General features: G+C 45.0%; 1 long non-coding RNA gene across 1 annotated transcript; it reads left to right on the top strand.

Annotated features, from left to right (window-relative positions):
* The first annotated feature begins 604 nt into the window (after window positions 1–604).
* LOC102555173 (uncharacterized) lies at window positions 605–6,825 on the top strand. The gene is made up of 2 exons (XR_005501269.2): window positions 605–1,011; window positions 1,184–6,825. It is a non-coding gene; the product is annotated as an uncharacterized LOC102555173 (long non-coding RNA).
* Window positions 6,826–8,036: the final 1,211 nt, after the last annotated feature.

Below are 8,036 nucleotides of genomic sequence, written 5' to 3'. Positions count from 1 at the left end.
TGCCTAGGTTGCTTAAATAAAACATAACTTCAGTTGGGTTTAGTGGCACAAGCACTGGGAAGTTAGGAGGAGGATTAGGAGTTTGAAGCAAGCCTTTAGGTACATAGAATCCAAAGCAAGTCTGAGTTACATGAGACCCTGGCCCAACAACTCTTCCTGATCTATTCCAAGTGCCTTTTCAATTCTCTTCTACTAGTGATGGGCCCACAGTTCAATCATCATTTCCCTGTTAGCCATAGCTACTTCTGTGGTGACCTGCTTCTGGGTACAGGCTTGTACCAAGGTTGTAACTGCAATCCTGTCTATACTGATACCCTTTCTTCTATTGACTGATTGGTTGGCTGGTGTTATTTGAGACAGTATCTCACTACGTAGGCCCAAGTTAACTTGAACCCTCTGTAATCTTTCTGCTTTGGCCTTCTGAATGTTCATACTAAAGTGTGCATCACTATACCTGCCCACCCTTCCCTATTTATGTCAGGATACTTAGCTTCTCTGGGGTGGCCTTCCTTTATTACTAAAATGAGGTTCATGGTTGATAAGGGCTATTCTATTCCTTAGCACTGTCACTTGAATTAAAGAAGTTAAGGAAGAATTAATGAGGTCAAACAATCATCATGGTCAACAATGATGTCATATTATCAATACTGAAAAGAGAGGCAAGGAATGGAGGTGGCCATTCCTAACCCAACCTCAACCCAGTGTAAGGATCCCTGTGCTCCTAAGGTCCCCCACAGGTTAGCCGGAAGGTTTTCATAAGCTCCAGAGGCCGTGCCAGAAGTCACCCAGAGGCTGGAGGAGCGTAGACACAGGCCCCACTGATGCCTGCTGGGTCAGCAAAGTGGCAGCCAGCCAGCCACTTCCTATCTGTCTCTCTGGCCTCCAGCCAGCTGGCTGGCTCAGAGCAGCAGCTCCTATGCAAAATGTAAAAGAAAAAAAAAACAACCTTTTCTGTATCAGGAAGTTAACATCAGTCGGGGGAAGCTGCGCTCTCTCTGGTTCTGCCTAGCGGTGAGTAACCTGGGGGTCAAGCTCCTTCAATCCCAAACTGTGGCCTTCCTTGGGCTTGCCTTCCTAACACCCATCCGGTCTGGCTGCTTCTTTGCCTGTTGTCTCAAGAACTGATGAATTTACTCTCTAACAATGACTCATAACTATTTCTTTCTCTTTTTTTTTTCCCCAGGGAAGTCTGGTGTAGAAGAAGCAATCACCAGGTAAGGGAATCTTCACTCCCTTTTTGACATGGTAGAGGATGGCTTGGAGTGTGTTCAGAGCACAGGCTGGAACCACACTGTCTGGGTTCAAATCTGGATCCTCCACTTACAATGTTAGGAATGACTGGGGACAAGCTATTTAACCTCTCTGTGACTGTGTCCTCATTCGCAAATGGAAATAATAGTAGGACTTATATGCTAGGTTACGGTGAAGGCTAATTGAGTTGACACATAGAAAGTATACCTATCAGTGTTTGATATATACAAACTCCAACAGTGGGGAATGGGTTATATAAACTCTACATAGCCATTAAAATATCCATAGTAGCTTGGATATACATCCATGATCTATTATAAGTGAAATTGGTTTTTAAAAATGGCACCGTATATATACCATTAAAAAAGAAAATAAATCCAGGACAGAAATGAGGTCTCCACAGTTGAGAACGCTAACTTTTCTCATACAGGACCAGAGCAGCCACACCAGGCAGCTCTCGAACACCTCGAACTCCAGCTCCAAGGGATTCATACTCCTGTGCTTTCATGAGCACTTGCACACATGTGTCCATAGGCACACGGAGACCCAGTACATCTTTAAAGCGAGAAAGAAACCCATTGAAATGAAAATAATAAAGTATGTACTCTTATTATATAGCAAAAAGATATTTCTGTTTTCCAAATACCCTGTAGTTTGTATATATTATGTAGGTAATTAAAAAAACAATAAAAGTTATTCAGAAAGTGTTCAAATGCAGTAGATGTACAGTAGATCCAGGTGAAATAATCCTGCTTTAAAACCATATCAACGGGTTGGAGATTTAGCTCATCGGTAGAGTACTTGCCTAGCAAGCACAAGGCCCTGGGTTCAGTCCCCAGCTCCAAAAAACAAACAAACAAACAAACAAACAAAAACCATATCAACACGATCCCCCAGGGGCCTGGATCATTAAGGGCACCCGTGAGGCTAAGCCATGATCCACATCACGAGCTTTAAGGGAACTCCAATACGACCACCAAAAAGAAAAAAATCCATAACATTGAATGTTCTTGTGAGTGTGTTGCATTTCGGCCCCTGCTTTCCGTGGGATAGTCAAAAACTCTACCTACAGAGTCAGACCTGAATCTTACCTAAACAATAGCTGACCCTAATACGTCAAATTGCCTGCCCACTGCATAAAAGCAATGGGCTGAGCAAGGCTGTGCGTGCAGAGGGAGTCACTGGAGTTTTGAGCACAGGCGGGACAGGACAGGGTGGGGTAGCATTCCTCCAGCCACTGACTCAGAGGTTTCAAGGAGGAAATGCAAGCCTGGGGGCTAGTGAAATAAAGGAAGAAGATAAGCATCACATCCCTGTGCTCATTTGTGGAGAATGTGATTGGGGAAAGGAAGGCAATTCTGCCCCTGAACCACCAGCCTTAGTAAGTCACTACTCACCCTTGCAAGACTATTACAACCCAGGTACCCTCAATCTGGAAAGAGCACCAAACCCCAACCCCTGGACACCAGGGATGCTAATTCACCTCATCTGGAGCCAAATTGTAAATAAGTAAGACCCCACCCCAGGCATCCAGCATCAGGGCTTCAGATAGAAGTGACTAGTGATACATGGAAGCCTGCGTGACCAGAGAACAGGCATTAGGATGAATCCAGAAGACATTGCCAACATCCTCCCTTGGCTTGGCCTCCCTCGCTTCCTCTGATGCCTGTCATTTTATGTCTCCCTTTCCTGCAATTTAGGCCATAGTGGGTCCTTTGAGAGACGACATAATCTTTTTCTTCTCTGCATGAGTAGCTTGTAATTCTCTCTCCCTGGAGGACCATTACACCCCACAGATGTGAGGAACTGAGGAAGAAAACTAAATGCTAGAAAATTAGGAAGAAAGCTAAACGAGAGAAACTGGTTTCGTTTCCTGCTTTCAGGTGTCAGGGCCATAGGGCCCTACCCCGTACACTTTATTGTTGTCTCAAACTGCATAGGTGACTGTATAAAAGAGGCCATCATGATAATCTCTCAAACACCTGAACTGACTGGAATTGCTTCTTTCTTCCCAAAGAATAAAGGTGTCTGGGGTGGCCTTTGCTCTACACGGGACAGCCCAAGGCTCAGGCAGGAGGTAGGTGGCTGTTCTACTTCCCCATGAGAGGTGACAGTGATGACAGCATTCCGACATTTCTAGGAATGCCCATCGGGATCTGCTTCCAAGCCTCAGGCTTGCGAAGGTAGGGATCGCACGTTTTCTATCAGGAGAACGGAGGGTATCTTTTAAGAAGGTATTTCTTCTGAAAAATCTTTGATAGTCTTTGTTTGGAAATGTGGTGGGGGAGGGGGAGGGGTGCTGTGAGGATGTCAGAGTTATTTCTCTTCACAAGCATGTAGTTCATGGGGCAGAGAGAACAAGGGGTCTACAGATGCCAAAGGAGAGTGGTTGGTAACGCTCGGCACTAGTGGTAACAGCAGGCCTGTGAAGTGGGAATCATGTGACTGCCAAACAGCCCACACTGCTTTATGTCACATCGCTTTTCTTGTCCTCTGGTCCTTCCCAGACTGTGGTCTGTTCAAAGCATACCCACCAGGACAGTGGGACCAAGGAGTCGGCCAGACTGGGAAGTGGTTTGGAAAAAATGCTAAATTCTAAGTTGCTCTCTTGAGCTGCAGGAAGGCGGGACCGAGGTCTATACAAGTGTTCGCTAGTGTCTCCCTGAACATGGAACCGGCTCTCTTAGCTTATTACGCGCTACGGTTTGAATGTGTCTCCCAGGGGTTGGGGATTTAGCTCAGTGGTAGAGCGCTTGCCTAGCAAGCGCAAGGCCCTGGGTTCGGTCCCCAGCTCCAAAAAAAAGAAAAGAAAAAGTGTCTCCCAAACACTGGGTTGGGAAGTTGAGCCTCACAGTCATGTGTTAATGGTATCTGAATAGAGCATACCTGAGAGTAATTAGGAATAGATATATACATTCATTCTGTGACTTTATAAGAAGAGGAAGAGAGACCTGAGCTAACACACGCGCTCTCTCATCACGTGATGCCTCCTGCCCTATCATGACAGAGCAAGAAGATGGGGCACTTGTACTGCCCACCTTCAGAGCTGTGAAATAGTAAGTGTCTATTCTTTATAAATTTCTTATACATTTCACATATCTGAATACCTTAGGGTATTCAGGGATGGTTACAGAAAATTGATGAAAACATCCTGTGTGTGGATGTCTTAAACTAGAGGCATTAATTTAGGATTAATGGCTCAGTCAGTAGTCAGCCCTCCCTCTGTTTCTTTTTAGAACGGGAAGCCAGAAGAAGGGAGATCCTTTCCTGTGCTAGAGAAAAGGGAAGGGTGGTTCACGGAAATCCTACCGTGTTGTCTTAAATGTCTCTGTTTATTATTTAGGGGATGGTACACGAAAGAAAAATCTTCATCCTGATAACTTGATTCTCCTCTGTGTCCAGGATGTCACTTCTTCTGTGAGATCACAGAAGAATCTTTTCCCTTGATGGGCCACTGTGTAATTAAATCACATATCTACTTTACACAAGTAATGCAGTTTTGAGAAAGGGAGTTATGTATAAATTATCTTTCTATGCTCAAACCACAGAGTAAGTGAGCCCCATGGATGCTGTGTTTTCCTTTGCTTTTCAGATGCTTTGGGGGTTACACTCATAGCTTTAGATACTCTTTAAATAGAAAAGGAAAGACAGGCCAACTTAATTAACAGTCTGAGTGTCTCAGAATTCAGCCAACCATACACATGCACTCCTGGTAGGACAGGGATTGGGAAGTGGGAAGATAGAAACCAAGAAAGGCTGGCCAAGGGGCAGGCTCTTTCTCAAAACAAGCAGCCTTTTCCTTCTGCCTTCGCAATGGCTGGAGGCCCTGGATCTGAATGGAAAACCTAGCAAGCAGGATTTTGCTATCCCTGACATACAGCGAGAGCCAGGGAAGCCTTACTCCTGCTGCGTTACTACTGACCCTCTCTGTTTCCTTCCTCGGAGATCTTGCAGGATACCTCTAAGAGAGGAAAACTAGATCCCAGCAGATACTCATTTGGAACACTGGCAGGGAGAGGCTTATCTTACCCCAAAGTAACCAGAAAACTCAGTACCTCAGAGATCCTACTGAGCATTTCCCCAAGCAGAGCACAGTGCCAGCATTCTAACCACCATTCCTCCCCAAAGCTCACAAAGTTCCCTAAGGCTGTGAGCTCATAGCAGCCTCAGCGGATGCTTGTGAACTTTAGGCCTAGTACACACAGGCCATTCAATCCCGTAACTCATGACTACTGGCCAGTTCTGTACCAGACACTCCTCTAACCCCACTTAATTTCTTGTTTTCAGCCTTTCTGTTTTCCAAACAAAGTGATTACTAGTTTTCTACCCATAGAACAAACCCCTCAGATGAGTAAGTCTAGCTCTCTGTGTCGGAGACGTTGACTTGTGGGCCACCAAGGTTGTTTTTGGCTCCTGGTAGCACACTGTGGTGGCTATAGAAGGCAGGGCTGTCACTCACCTCATGGCCAGGATGCAAAAGAAAAGAGAAAGAAACAGAGTCACAGAGTCCCACAGTTCATCCAACAGCCCATTCTCAATGACCAAGGGAAGTCCCAGCAGACTTCACCTTATGACACCATCTCCCAATAGGTCCACTGGGGACCAGACATTTAAAAAAGAAAAAAAAAAAAGGATAATACGTTCATTAATCCTTTGAGCATTTCCAACAATGTATCTTGACTGGGGAACAAACTTAACATAGAGAACTAGGAGAAACACTTTTCCAAACTACAGCAGTGACTGCTCCGTCCCGTGAACCCTTTTTTTTCCCTTTACTAAAAATAGGGTGGGTTTTTTTCATGCAATATGTTTTGATTATGGTTCCCCTCCCTCTGCTCCTCCCAACTCCTCCCCACATCCCCTCCCATCCCACCCCCTTTCTGCCTCTCTTTAGAAAACAAGCAAGCACCTGAAAATAATAATAAAATAAGACAGCTACTTTTGGTTGTTAACCGTCTACATCTGGAGCTAAGAGGGTAAACCTGTGAGTGATTTTTTAATTGAACCATTTGAAGTGGGAAGACCCACTTTTAGTCCATGTCTTTTAAGGTGGGAAGATCCACTTTAATCTGGGCTATGTGAAGGACTCAGGAGACAGAAACTTGCCCTCCTTGCCTGCTTACCCTCGGTGTCCGGCAAGTGCATTCCTTCACTGGCATTAGAGCCCTTTTCTTTGGAATTCTGGCATATCCTGGAGTACCTGAGACACACAACTTCATGGACTGAACAACTACTAGATCCTTGGATCTTCCGTTGGTAGACAGTCACTGTCGGACTAGCACAGAGCTTCTCAACCTCTGGATCACAACTCCTTTGGCAAACTCTATCTGCAAAAATGTTTACATTATGATTCATAACACTGGGAAGTTGCAGTTGTGAAGTAGCAATGAGAATAATTATATGGCTGATGGTCACTGCAACGTGAGGAACTAACTGTACTTAAAGGGTGGCAGCACTGGGACGGTTGAGAACCACTGAATTAGCAGGACTGAAGCCAGTAAGCCATTCTAATAAATCCTGTGTGTGTGTGTGTGTGTGTGTGTGTGTGTGTGTGTGTGTGTGTGTGTTCATTAAGTTCTGTTCCTCTAGAGAACCATGATAATATAATAAAATACACAAATCTGAATAGAACAAAATAAACAAACAGAAGATAAAGAGCCTCCCAAATACATGAGAAACAGATACAGATGCAGCTACGATTGTTCCCACATTCAGGAATCCCATAAAAACACAAAACCAGAAGCCATATTATATATGGAAAAATGTAGGGTAGACAGACAGACAGACAGTTATAACTTTATGAGACAAGGAACCTCTAAAGATGATGTTGAGTTTGTTGTCTATTGGCCATCTACTCCTAGACATGAGGCCTACTCTTTATTTTTTTTTTCTTTTTTCTTTTTTTCTGGAGCTGGGGACCGAACCCAGGGCCTTGTGCTTGCTAGGCAAGCGCTCTACCACTGAGCTAAATCTCCAACCCCGAGGCCTACTCTTTAAAGGAGTTTGTTTCTGCGGTCAGACTCCTTTGGAGAACTCTTAAGTTTTCATTCACAGTTGGAGAGGGTTTCTGGGTTAAGAGTAGGGACTTGTGTTTACTTCTCCTTTCAGCTCTAGAACCTCACGTGCTGCAGACCTGCCCAGGTCCTGTGCATGCTGCCTCGGTCTCGGTGAATTCTTATGTGCATGGGCATCAGTGCCGAGATATATCTAGAGGGCCTTGTTCCTTGGTGTCCTCCACCTGCTCTGGCTCTTAGACTCTTTCTACACGGGTTTTCTGAGCCCTGAGAGGAGGGATTGGATACACACATCTCTCATTTACAGCAGCGTGTTCCAAGATCTCTCACGGCATGTTGCCTGGCAGAAGGAAGTTTTTCTGATGATGGCCGATCTGCTTCACTGCCTACTTGCTTCTCTGGCAGGCCTGGTTGGTGGGTCCCCGGGGTACGCCAGCTGTAGTTGGGGGCTGCTTCCCGGGCCTGTGTGCCCTTGGACTCTTTTTTTTTTTTCAATTATTTATTCATTTATGAGTACAGTGTAGCTATCTTCAGACACACCAGAAGAGGGCATCAGATCCCATTACGGATGGTTGTGAGCCACCATGTGGTTGCTGGGAATTGAACCCAGGAACTCTGGAAGAAAAGTCATCGCTCTTAACTGCAGAGCCATCTCTCCAGCACCCTTGAACTCTTAACACAAGCTGTTTTATGATTCTTTTTTCTTTTTTTTCTTGGATTTTTTATTTACATTTCAAATGTTATTCCCTTTCCTGGTTTCCCGGACATAAG

Source organism: Rattus norvegicus, chromosome 2, assembly GCF_036323735.1.
Source record: "Rattus norvegicus strain BN/NHsdMcwi chromosome 2, GRCr8, whole genome shotgun sequence".
NCBI lineage: Eukaryota > Metazoa > Chordata > Mammalia > Rodentia > Muridae > Rattus > Rattus norvegicus.
This window is presented reverse-complemented; position numbering and strand designations above follow the sequence as displayed.